Genomic DNA, 13119 nt, shown 5'->3' on the forward strand with positions numbered 1-13119 from the left:
ATACTGGGCTTTTGTCCTAGAAAGCCTCCAGATTGACCCAGACTCTTCAGAAGAGAGAAGCATATGCCATCTGAAGTTGTTTCTTGATTTCATAGAATCATAGAATTGTCAGGGTTGGAAGGGATCTCAAGGACCTGGAGAGCTGCCAAACAGAAAGGGACCTGGTGGTGCTGATTGACAGCTGCCTAAACATGAGCCAGCAGTGTGCCCAGGTGGCCAAGAAGGCCAATGGCATCCTGGCCTGCATCAAGAATAGTGTGGCCAGCAGGAGCAGGGAAGTCATTGTGCCCTGTACTCAGCACTGGTTAGGCCACACCTTGAGTCCTGTGTCCAGTTCTGGGCTCCTCAGTTTAAGAAGAACATTGAGACTCTTGAACATGTCCAGAGAAGGGCAACGAGGCTGGGGAGAGGCCTCGAGCACAAGCCCTACGAGGAGAGGCTGAGGGAGCTGGGGTTGTTTAGCCTGGAGAAGAGGAGGCTCAGGGGAGACCTTACTGCTATTGCTGTCTACAACTACCTGAAGGGAGGTTGTATCCAGGAGGGGGTTGGTCTCATCTCCCAAGCAACCAGCACCAGAGCAAGAGGAGACAGTCTCAAGCTGTGCCAGGGGAAGTTTAGGCTGGAGGTGAGGAGAAAGTTCTTCCCAGAGAGAGTTGTTAGCCATTGGAATGTGCTGCCCAGGAAGGTGGTGGAATCACTGTCCCTGGAGGTGTTCAAGAGGGGATTGGATGTGGCACTTGGTGCTGTGGTTTAGTCATGGGGTCTGTGGTGACAGGTTGGACTTGATGATCTTTGAGGTCTCTTCTAACCTTGGTGATTCTGTGATTCTGTAAAGGATTATCTAGTTCTAACCCTTCTGCCATGGGCAGGGACCCCTCACACTAGATCAGGTTGCTCAGAGCCACAGGTTTGGGGTTGAAAACCATAATTCTGGTATCAGGCAGTTTAGCCAAGCATAAAGTTCAGCTTGATCATTTCTCTCATTATTTTTAACAGATGAAGATGCTGTGGGCCAAAATCAGGCCACCTTACATAAGAAATAGTTTGACTTAATAGAATGTGGATCAGCTTAAGAAGCTGCATATAGGTGAAAACCTGGCATCTTTTACATGCAAGGAAATAGACAAGTCATGTTTCATTAGTATTCTGTACCTTGTGTTGCTGTTTGCAGTCTTGCCAACACTGAATGTTTCTTATGAAAATAATTACAGAAGACAACATAAGCATGGATCAGACTCTCAAAACCAGGAGATGGGCCAAGGAGGGGTTTTGTCTTCAAGCAGTTCTAACTGTGTAATAGGAGCTCGTTCTTTTTCCTTGGTATTTGTGATATGGCTGAACCCTAAAGGTTGACAATGTAATCTCAGCTTGTTTTATGAGGGAAGAAATTGATACAAAGAGCTGTTAAATTGCCTGTTCTCTTGTCATCATCAACTGCTTTAAGAGAAAACAGCGGTTACTATGAGATTGGGGATAATGCCCAGTATCCTTAGAGCTGGTAACTGCTTCCAAATTAATGGAACATATAAATACCCCAATTTGTTAACACTTACACTCACTTCACACTTGATTTTTTGCTGGTAGCAGTGCCAAAGCAAGCTGTAGTTCTCTTCTTGTGGCACTGAGTGGCTTGGGGGGGGGGGGGATAGAGGGAGGTGGCAGCAGTTGTATCAAAGTGAAAAAATAATGAAGTTATTTAAGAGAGAAAGATGTGGTGTTAGTCAGACTTGGCATTAGAAGAAGAATACTCCTGGAGGAGATTGTATCAGCGTAATAGTGACATTCAGGATGCAGGAATATTCTGCCCTTTGCACCTCAGGGGCTTGGCAGCATTTGGCTGTCACATGTGCTCTGTGTAAGACATCCACCCCCGGATCTCCAAGCTCTTAGTCTTGATTCAACTAAGTACCTAGACAAGGCTGTGTTCTGGAGGCAGCGGTGGGGATGCCCACCCTTTGGGTTGTGTTAGCTCGCTTGACACCGCGCCGGTAGAGAGTTAAATGTTAGAGCAGATGTGTGCTGCCTGTACGAAAATCCACCCCGTAGTGCCATCCTGTGGTCAGGTCTGTGGCTACCAGACTCCTCCTGCACCGAGTCCTCTCTGCTCCCTGAAAGCTGCTTTGTCGTGGGCTGCTAAACACAAGCTGAGTTGTGCCTGGCTCTGAAGTGAGGGGTTTCTTCTCGTGCCTTCAGTCGCTTCTGAGCTTCTAGTTTAATCTCTGAAATGTGAGGGCTGGGACATAGCTGTTTGTTTCCTCTGGAAACGTTATGGTTTTTTATATAGTCTCCATAAATCACTTTCTGTCACCAGATCTATCGTAGGGAAAACTCGGAAAATCAACCCCAGGCAGAGTGTCAGCCAGCTGTGGAGATGTTTTTTGCCACCTTATGGGAGTGCAGAAGCATTTTTCTGCTGTAGTTATATAGTAGAGTTCTGTTTCATTCAAAATATGAAATGCTGGAGTTTTACTAATTGAAGTGTGAACTCAGGTGTAAGGCAGATTCACCTTATTTTAAGGGAAACAATGGAAGCTGTTGTGTATTTTGCATCCTTACCACATTTTGATACCTCATGCACATGAGCCAGCAGTGTGCCCAGGCAGCCAAGAGGGCCAATGGCATCCTGGCCTGTATCAGAAACAGGGTGGCCAGCAGGAGCAGGGAAGTCATTGTGCCCTCTACTCAGCACTGGTTAAGCCACACCTTGAGTCCTGTGTCCAGTTCTGGGCTCCTCAGTTTAGGAAAGATGTTGAGTTGCTGGAATGTGACCAGAGAAGGGCAACAAAGCTGGGGAGGGGTTTGGAGCACAGCCCTGTGAGGAGAGGCTGAGGGAGCTGGGGTTGCTTAGCCTGGAGAAGAGGAGACTCAGGGCAGACCTTATTGCTGTCTACAACTACCAAAAGGGAGGCTGTGGCTAGATGGGGGTTGGTCTCTTCTCCCAGGTAACCAGCACCAGAACAAGAGGACACAGTCCCAAGCTGCACCAGGGGAGGTTTAGGCTGGATGTTAGGAAGAAATTCTTCATAGAAAGGGTGACTGACCATTGGAATGTGCTGCCCAGGGAGGTGGTGGAGTCACCATCACTGGAGATGTTTAGGAAGAGACTGGATGGGGTGCTTGGTGCCATGGTTTAGTTGGTTAGATGGTGTTGGATGGTAAGTTGGATTTGATGATCTCGAAGGTCTTTTCCAACCTGGTCTGGTCTATTCTATTCTATTCTATTCTATTCTATTCTATTCTATTCTATTCTATTCTATTCTATTCTATTCTATTCTATTCATGTCCCCATGAATTCTTTGGCTGTTTTAAAGTTGATACTTCCCAAACCCATTTAAAGGAATTTAGTCAGACTTAGACCTGATCACATAATGCCTCAAGTAAAGCCTTGCTCATTAAAATAGTGTTATGGTGGGATAGCAAGCATCATCGAGATGTATAATCTAGGAATATTATTGTCTTTAGTGGGGATTTATAGTTTCTGGCTATGGAATGCACAAAGCAACAGGTCTGCTAGTTGCACATTGGTCTTTATTTCCCAAATAAGTTTAAGAAAGTGATGTATAGTCGATGGATTTGTGCTGTGTACTTATTAGCAGCAGTGCAGGGTTTTAATTGAGTGATTTTTTTCCTAGTTGTCATCAAAGTATTAAGAACTGTAGAGTTAGATTTTCATACTGCTTTTTTGTATGCACCTCACACTTCATTCAGCATTTCAAATCAGTGATATCAGAGTGTGTTTAAAAAAGGAAGTGCTTTCCCAGCACCATCTGGGTGACAAGGAGATGACATCGGTGTCCCAGCCCAGCACTCGAGGTGCATTGCCCACCGTTCCCTTTGGCAAGATTGACTGTCATTAGTGCTGCTCCTTCGGGAAACTGATGGCCTCTCCTGCCGCCCACAGAGAGCCCTGCAGGCTTCAGTTAAATATAGGTAGGACAAAACAGGCAGGGATTGACAGCAGGAGGAGAGGGAGCTTTTGTTGTAAACTAAGGTGATGTGAAAGTGAACAATTTAACTGGAAATCTTTACATACTCTTGACACCTCTCTGGCTTTGTCAGGTACCACGTTAAAAGCAAGAAGACCACCTTTCAGTGTGTTGTTATCCTGATGGCTGGGCCTCATTAGTGCCTTTGGCCAAGTTGCCAGACACTTCCAGCTGGCCACGTTTGTTTGATGCGATCAGTGGGTTTAGAATAACCGATTTTTCCCTCTGGGCAGAACAGCAGGTGAGGATGCAAGGATGCAAGCCTGGCTCTGTGGACAGGAGAATCTTTAAAACTTTTACCAGAAAATTCCAGTTCCTGGGTGCTACAGATCATGTCCTGCAGATTTCCAGGCACCCAGCAGCCAGCTTTGGCAGCCACTCAGGGATGTGCGTCCTGCGCATGCAGTGTGCAGCTGGCCAGCTCCTGTTGGGCAGGAGAGCACTGTGCAGACTGATTGCACTACTTTGCATGTGTAGTGACTACCACCTGGACAGGTGATCTGCATGAATTCAGTAAGTCCAAATGCAGCTTTCTCCATGTGTAGAGTAGTTCAGAATGTAGTTCACAGTATCACAGTATCGCCAAGGTTGGAAGAGACCTCGAGGATCATCGAGTCCAACCTGTCACCACAGACCTCATGACTAGACCATGGCACCAAGTGCCATGTCCAATCTCCTCTTGAACACCTCCAGGGATGGGGACTCCACCACCTCCCCGGGCAGCACATTCCAATGGCTAATGACTCTCTCTGTGAAGAACTTTCTCCTCACCTCCAGCCTAAACTTCTCCTGGTGCAGCTTGAGACTGTGTCCTCTTGTTCTGGTGCTGGTTGCCTGGGAGAAGAGACCAACCCCCACCTGGCTACAACCTCCCTTCAGGTAGTTGTAGAGAGCAATAAGGTCTGCCCTGAGCCTCCTCTTCTCCAGGCTAAACAACCCCAGCTCTGTCAGCCTCTCCTCACAGGGCTGTGCTCAAGGCCTCCCACCAGCCTCATTGCTCTTCTCTGGACACGTTCAAGTGTCTCAATGTCCTTCTTAAACTGAGGAGCCCAGAACTGGACACAGGACTCAAGGTGCAGCCTAACCAATGCAGAGTACAGGGGCACTATGACTTCCCTGCTCCTCCTGGCCACACTATTCTTCATGCAGGCCAGGATGCCATTGGCCTTCTTGGGCACCTGGGCACACTGCAGGCTCATGTTTAGGCAGCTGTCAATCAGCACCCCCAGGTCCCTCTCTGTTTGGGAGCTCTCAGCCACTCCGACCCCAGCCTGTAGCTCTGCCTGGGGTTGCTGTGGCCAAAGTGCAGCACCTGGCACTTGGACTTGTTGAATGCCATCCCATAGGACAGGTTGAAGCACTCCAGATTTGTCACCTGCGCTTAGTGCACTACTGCCTAGGGGTGGGAATTGTAGATAAGGCTTTGGTGATTGTGCTAGAGCTGACTGGTCTGAGGGGCAGCTTGGCTACAACCAGGTGTAGTTTAGAGGGAAAACATGCCTCGGTCAGTCCTCCTTGTACCTGCCCAGCAGCAGGAGAGAGGAAGTCAAACAGAAAGCATGAGTAACTCGCCAGGGCTTTGCAGCAATCACAGTGACAAATGGTTCCAATCCCCTGATTTGTGATGGGGTCATAGATTCTAATCCAAGAAAAAAAAATAAAGGAAGAATCATCTGACATGTTTTATAATATTTTTAGGGTTGTTAGACAAGGAAGCATAAATCTTTCTCTTTTAATGAAATCCCCCTGAAATCCTTGACATACCTTCAAGTGCCATTGATTTCAAATGACACTGCTAGCACCTTTAAACTTAAAGATGTCTGCAAGGGTATACTGAAATTTTGGGGAATAATTGAAGTTAATATTTCTTTAAGAGTTTTTCCTGCGTTCACTGACAAAGGGAAATCTATCAAGGAGGAATTCTGTCCTACCTATCAACTGGGCATGTTTAAACCTAGATTTAGTTGGAACCATTGTACTTGAAGTAAATTTGAATTGATTTTAAAGGCCTAATTTAGCCACTTCCTTTGTTTGATTAAAGGTAATCTCCTCTTCCATGCTCATTTAGTAATAAATGGAAAGATAACAGATTCAGGCTGGACGTGAGGAGGAAGTTCCTCACCATGAGAGTGGTGAAGCCCTGGAATGGGTTGTCCAGGGAGGTGGTTGAGGCCCCATCCCTGGAGGTGTTTAAGCCCAGGCTGGATGAGGCTCTGGGCAGCCTGATCTAGTGTGGGGTGTCCCTGCCCATGGCAGGGGGTTTGGAACTAGATGATCCTTGTGGTCCCTTCCAACCCTGACTGATACTATAATAGAGTTCGTGGTGCAGGTGGGATACAAAAATAAGGCAGTAGAACAGCTGAAGATTTTTGCATAAGTAGATCTAGTTAATGGCAAAAAAAAGCTTAAGCACAAAGTCTGGCTTTAATTAGTATTATTTTTACTACTTAGATGATAAACTTTCACTGCAGTTTTCTTCTGCATGCCTGCTCAGGGCAACATCATTTCTCGACGACTGATGTTTGAAGTAATCTGCCTCCTGTGAGATTAGTGATACACCCAGGCTTATTTATATCTCACAGCCTTTCCATATTTCTAATAAACTACAAGATGGAAAGAAGCCTTCATTTTGCACTGCATAAATACATTTAAATGTCTCTGCTTTGAGTTGAAAAAACAAAGAGGGTAGTGCATCTCCTCTCTCATTACTTTTGAGATGCCGTTGTCTCCCAAACAGAAAATTACTAGTTGCAAGTAAATTAAAGCTACTGTAAATGAAATGAAGTGACAATAAATTAAAAATACATTGATTTGCTGCAAATGAGGAGACTGAGAAACTCTTGAAGAAAAGAGGGAAACTCAGGATCAATAAAATTTACATAGGCGTTGAGAGAGTTGTAGGTGATAGGATTCGGCACTCAACTAATTACTCTTTTTCGTCATCAGAGTAGGAAAAGACAATGGGAAAAGATGTTCTGAACACAGGGAAAGGCAGAAGGGCAGGATGCAAAACTTCAAGGGTGACTGAAAACATAGTTTGAGGAAAACCTAGAACCCCTTTCAAACAGAGCCAGCTATCTTTCCTTCACGTCCTGCTGAGAGAGACTGAGCTCCCAGTCACAGTTACAACACGCTGGCAACAGGCACTCTCCAAATGCTGTTTCAACAGCAGGACTCCTCTGAAGGAAGTAATATTTGTTATTTGGAGTGTATATTATGTATTAATCCTAATTCTCTGCAGTTCAGCCAGGGTCTCCTCAAAGTATGCACTTTTGGATAGCAGTTGCTGTGGAGTGACTGGCAGTGTTCTGTAATGCTGCTCATCTGTGCACGTCTGTCCAAATGCTCAACTTTAGTTACATTCACTAATCAGTCAGTGAATTAGTCACAGAACATACTCAAGTATAAAACCCTCTATAACAGTGTGTATATATTACTTAATTTCATAAAAGTTAAATTAGCAAGCAGTGTTTGCCATGGAAGAGCCAAAGGTGCAGATGTTCAGCTTAGTGGTGACTTCATAAATGACTTGAACAGAAAATCCAAAGGGCAATGTATAGTTTAGCAATTGCTTGTGGAAAGCATCTGTATTTTGTTCAGACTCCAAGCAGATGAAGGAGATCTTACATTGGAATGGGCTGCCTGGGGAGGTGGTGGAGTCACCATCATTGGAGGCATTTAGGAGGAGACTTGACAGGGTGCTTGGTTGCATGGTTTAGTTGATTAGGTGGTGTTGGATGATAGGTTGGACACGATAATCTCGAAGGTCTCTTCCAACCTTGTCTAGTCTATTCTGTTCTGTTCTATTCTATTCTATTCTATACCTTGAAGCTGTGCTCTGTACAGAGCATGAGGCCTTTCTGAAGGGTCTGTGGCTGCAGGATTTTGGATTACCTTACACCACACCCAAGCAGCTTTTACCTCACTTCCTGGTGATCACCAGCTGACACTGAAGAAACAACTGACAAGGTTCTCATACTTCTACAAATCCCTGTCAGGAAGGGCAGCACCCTTATCATTCTGAGGTGAATGTGGGTAAAGCAACAAAAGCAGGAACAGCAATAAGAAGTTAAAAGCAAACTTGTGGAGCTTTACTTTATTGAGGGCATTTAAGGCAGATTTTAGGAGAGGGAAAGCTCTCTTGCATCCATAAGCTGGTTTGTTACACTGCAAACTCTTCTTTTTAGCATTGTGGTGGCACACAGAAATCAGGTACATTGCACCACGTGTTGTGTAAGCACAGTAAGGAGATAGACCTTCTTCAGTGAGATTAAAACCATGTTCAGTCTGGAGAAGAGAAGGCTCCGAGGTGACCTAATTGTGGCCTTCCAGTATCTGAAGGGGGCCTACAGGAAGGCTGGGGAAGGACTTTTCAGGATCTCAGATAATGATAGGACTAGGGGGAATGGAATGAAGCTGGAGGCGGGGAGATTCAGGCTGGAGGTGGGGAGGAGGTTCTTCCCCATGAGAGTGGTGAAGCCCTGGAATGGGTTGTCCAAGGAAGTGGTTGGGGTGCCATCCCTGGAGGTGTTTAAGCCCAGGCTGGATGAGGCTCTGGCCAGGCTGATCTAGTGTGGGGTGTCCCTGCCCATGGCAGGGGGCTTGGAACTAGATGATCCTTGTGGTCCCTTCCAACCCTGACTGATACTTTGATACTATGATCTCAGGGATAGATAAATGAATGAGTAGGTCTGGCAGAGATTATAAAAAAGTGGGTACCAGAGAGGATAAAAATGAAAATGAGAGGAATGGAAGCAATGTCTGCAAGGTTGACATTCTGTTAGTGCATTGGAAAGATTGCAAATATCCTGTGAGCTGTGGGCATAAATGTCTAAAAGTACAGATAAATAGAATAGAGCTTGCAGAGGGCTGTGTTTTACTCTGAGTTCTGTAAGAGTTTACTAACTGTGTGTGTAGCCTTTGAAAATACAGGATTCCAAGTGCTCAGTAGGGCTCTGCACCCAGGTGTAATCTGTGCAAGGTTAAGCGATGCAGTGTAAGAGGCTGTGAGTGTAACAGGGTCTGGGAGCTGTTCATACACGTTCATGTATTTATTATTCATGTTTTCTATAAAACCTGAATTATTCTGGGCCATGAAGCAGTCAGGGCAGAAAAGACAGCTTTTCTTAGTGTTTTAAAGAGCAAGGTGTGGGATTAATCTGTTAACTTTACCAGCTCTGAGGTTACATGTCTCATTGTAAGCGTGTCACTTCAGGCTTTGTCTGTAGTCATGGCAGAAATATGGGCACTGCTCATCCCACCTGCCTCCAAACAGCTGCTTTGAGTTGCCTTTCTCCCTCACTGACATTAGAGGGAGCCTTGATCCCCAGCTGATTTTTGACATTTCAATGTAAGTGGGTGAATTCCTGTGCATAACAACTGACATGAGCAAAGACCAGAGGCTTCACTCCTCTGCACAGCAGCCTAACAAACTCTTCTTGTGGTGTTGAGCTAGGCATTTCAGTAGATACTTTCAAAATTAGCAGATCTTCTTTAATGTCTGGCTCTTGTCCATCTTCCACTTCCTCCCCTAGGAAGTATTACGTTCCAGCCTTCTGCAGAGAGATTTGAAATGCATGAATAAAATGCAGAATCCAACAGTGCAGTAGGATTGTTGTGTATTTAGCTTCAAGTGGAACCGAAGTGTTTCTGTAGACAAACAATAGAAGGGGAGGGGGGGGAAGGGGCCCAAGTGAAATTATTTATAGTACAAATGCGCAGCAGTTCCTTGAGATTAATATTTTCTAGGGAGTGGGGGACTGGTAGTGCTGTGTAATTTCCAATAAGTCATTTTCTCCATCTTGTGCCCTACCCTTCTGGCATACCAATGAATATCAGGAGAGCTTATGAGCCTTTCACGTTAGAGTTAACACTAAACTCAGTATTTTTCCCTTGTATGTGTTAGTGTACTGGTATTATTAGTCTCATGTCTGCTGGCCTCTGGATATTTCCCTTCCCAGGGCCATCACCAGAACTGGCTCTGGCTGTGACTGTGTTATGAAAAATACAGTATCAGTGGGAAAAGGGGGAAAAAAGAAGAGAGAAAAAATCTGGCAGCCACATAGTATCAGTAGTGGATCATGTGAAGTGTAAAGACACAACCCCCCTTTCAGCCTCATTGATGCCAGCTGTTTTCCTGCATGTTCTCTTATTCAAGAGTTTTCCACCACTAAGCTATAGCAATTAAGGTTAAATTGCTGTGTGAAATTCCATTCTCACAGTCAGGGAGTCCGGATGCCTGGTTCATCCTCCCAGGATGTCCTTTTATCAGCGCTGGGGAAACCATGGCAATTCCCTGTGACTGCAGAAGTAAACGGGATGCACATACCTGGTACCCCCAAGCAACTCTGGTGACATGAGTTGTTAGCCTTTATAGTCCCATTTCCACCCCCATGCTCTTTTCTCTGTCGTGCTGGTGCACTCCCAGATAAACAGCCTGGCTCTGTTTATTCTTCACCCACTAGCTCCAATGTTGCTGAATTTACATCTTTGCTCAGTATTTATGGTAAAACTGCCTTAGTAATTTCTGCCTCGATCAGCAGTGCTGTTAAGCTCCTACCCCTCTTTGTGCTGTTTCACCCCCAAGTGCTGTTTGTTATGCCTGGTCATGACTCATGTTATTACCTTGTTAGTGTAGGCATAGTTCAGGCTCAACAGTTTGCACACATACCCTCTCGCTCAGAAGCCAGCCTGGGACAGACTTGCTGGTAGAAACATCTCCTCCATCTACTTGGTCTGAATTACCTGACAGCCCTCGTGGCAAGCAAAAGCTAGACCTCAAGGGAAACCTCACACTTAACCTTCAGCTTTCTGCCTGCCTTTTCCCTGTCAATGAAGGCTATGAAATATTTGCACATGGTCTCCAGCCTATGGCAGGGGGGTTGGAACTAGATAATCTTAAATCTCCAGCCTATGGCAGGGGGGTTGGAACTAGATAATCTTAAGGGCCCCACGCAATCCAAACTATTCTGTGGTTCTTTGATTCCATGGTCCAGCCTATCGCTGCACCTTGTGGCATATTGCTCTGTATTTCTTCCTTGGCTACCTTACTGTGGTGACTCAGAGTGGGAAATACTCACTAACCATCCTGCCCTGGACCAGATGGTGGCTTGCTTTATAATGACTTCTTCCATTGTCTGCCTGGTCTGGCTTCTGAGCCATGTGGAGAAGCTGCCCAGAAAGGGTCAGTTATTATGTGCAGGCCATCTTCCTGGAGATGATTCATCTCCTGTTTACCCAGATGACCTTTGTAACAACTTGACAGTGAAATCTGGTTGAGTAGGAATGGCTGCATTGAAAGGACCTGAGACCTCTGCCAGATCTTTTATGAGGAAGCTAGAAAACAAAAAGAATTCAGAGAGCTCTGTGCTCCATGCACATGGCTTAACTCAGAACACTCTGAAGACAACCTGCCAGCATACAGGGTCACCTGCAGAAGCTTCCTTTAAATACAAAGGCCAAATACATAGTTAGGTGTCATGACAGAACTGTATCTTCCAGTTTTTCCCAATTATGTGCTAGGCAACAGCAAGAAGAAGTGGAAAAGTGCCTGAAATAGTTGCTGCTGCTGTTGCCACTCACCTGTGTGGTAGATCTTCCCCCCTCAGCTTACAGATGCAGTAGCAGGACATCAGAGACTCTCTTTATGAGATAGAAGAAAAGAAACCCAATCACAGGGAAGAACTGTAGACTAAGCAATGGCAGTATATCTGATTTCATTTGTCTGTCTAGTATCAGCTTACATTTCCCTGCCATCAGAGCATCGAGTCACACTGCAGCCTGAGACAGCACCAGCATCCCAAGCAAGTAACCATCTAGTTGTGAGGACTGGAATTAAATTTCCCCATCCACAGAAAAATCCATCTTCTTCCTCATACAGATGGCTCTCAACAGGTCATGAGATATATCATCATGCTCAGTAATAAGGACTATAGGGGAGTTTCTGGTTAAAAAGATGAAGAGAATTTGCCCCCTGAAGCTCATGATTTGTTTCTTATTGATAGTTTAGTAGTACAGTAGGCACTGCTTACAACAAAATAAAAAGGTGAATTCTTTGAGTTCAGGTTCAAACTAAATGCCAGTTTTGAATGAGTGTAGGTGCTTTAATTTTTAGCATGGGCCACTGCTCCTGGTGATGCCTGCCTGGGACAAGCCAACCATACTGCACCAGTAACAGTGTTATGCAAACAAGAGTTCTGTTTGGGTACCATATGAAGGGTGAGCAGAGATTGCCCTTTAAGGTGTCCTTGCAGGTAATCATAGAGTCAACAAGGTTGGAAGAGACCTCAAAGATCATCAAGTCCAACCTCTCATCCAACACCTCATGACTACTAGACCATGGCACCAAGTGCCACGTCCAATCCCCTCTTGAGCACCACCAGGGATGGTGACTCCATCACCTCCCTGGGCAGCACATTCCAATGGCCAATAATTCTCTCTGTAAAGAACTTTCTCCTCACCTCCAGCCTATACTTCCCCTGGCACAGCTTGAGACTGTGTCCTCTTGTTCTGGTGCTGGTTGCCTGGGAGAAGAGACCAACCCCCACCTGGCTACAACCTCCCTTCAGGTAGTTGTAGAGAGCAAGAAGGTCTCCCCTGCGCCTCCTCTTCTCCAGGCCAAACAACCCCAGCTCCCTCAGCCTCTCCTCATAGGGCTGTGCTCGAGGCCTCTCCCCAGCCTCGTTGCCCTTCTCTGGACACATTTGTCTCAATGTCCTTCTTAAACTGAGGGGCCCAGATCTGGACACAGTACTCAAGGTGTGGCCTAACCAGTGCTAATAACAGACCTCATAAAATTCAGCTTAGCCCCAGACCTTATCAAACAGAGGGATTTCACAAAGTGTTGGGCAAATGGGTTTGGAAAGCACAAAATTATGTCCCTGGGATCCCTTCATTGCATGTTCTTTGTTTAATTGTAGCTGGTGTACCCTGACTCAATTAGGATTCTGTTTCTGTAAAATATTTTGCCTTCCATACAAATTGCTGAACAGAATTTTCAAAGTGACAGTCCATGCTAAGCGCTTAGTATTTGTGGGATCTTCTGAACAGCCCATCTGCTATGCAAATTAATATCTAAGAGCAATTTCTGAGGGGATATTCAGGGAGGCATGGCTCAGAGAAACAATTAGCATGC

General features: G+C 45.6%; 1 protein-coding gene across 10 annotated transcripts in view; it reads left to right on the forward strand.

The window, feature by feature from the left end:
* The window catches only part of DTNA (dystrobrevin alpha), a 244510-nt gene that overhangs the window by 159694 nt on the left and 71697 nt on the right, over nt 1-13119 (forward strand). The window lies entirely within an intron of this gene.

The sequence above is a fragment of the Melanerpes formicivorus genome, unplaced genomic scaffold (assembly GCF_026170545.1).
Source record: "Melanerpes formicivorus ecotype bairdi unplaced genomic scaffold, bMelFor1.0.p_v2 SCAF_42, whole genome shotgun sequence".
NCBI classification, from domain to species: Eukaryota; Metazoa; Chordata; class Aves; order Piciformes; family Picidae; genus Melanerpes; species Melanerpes formicivorus.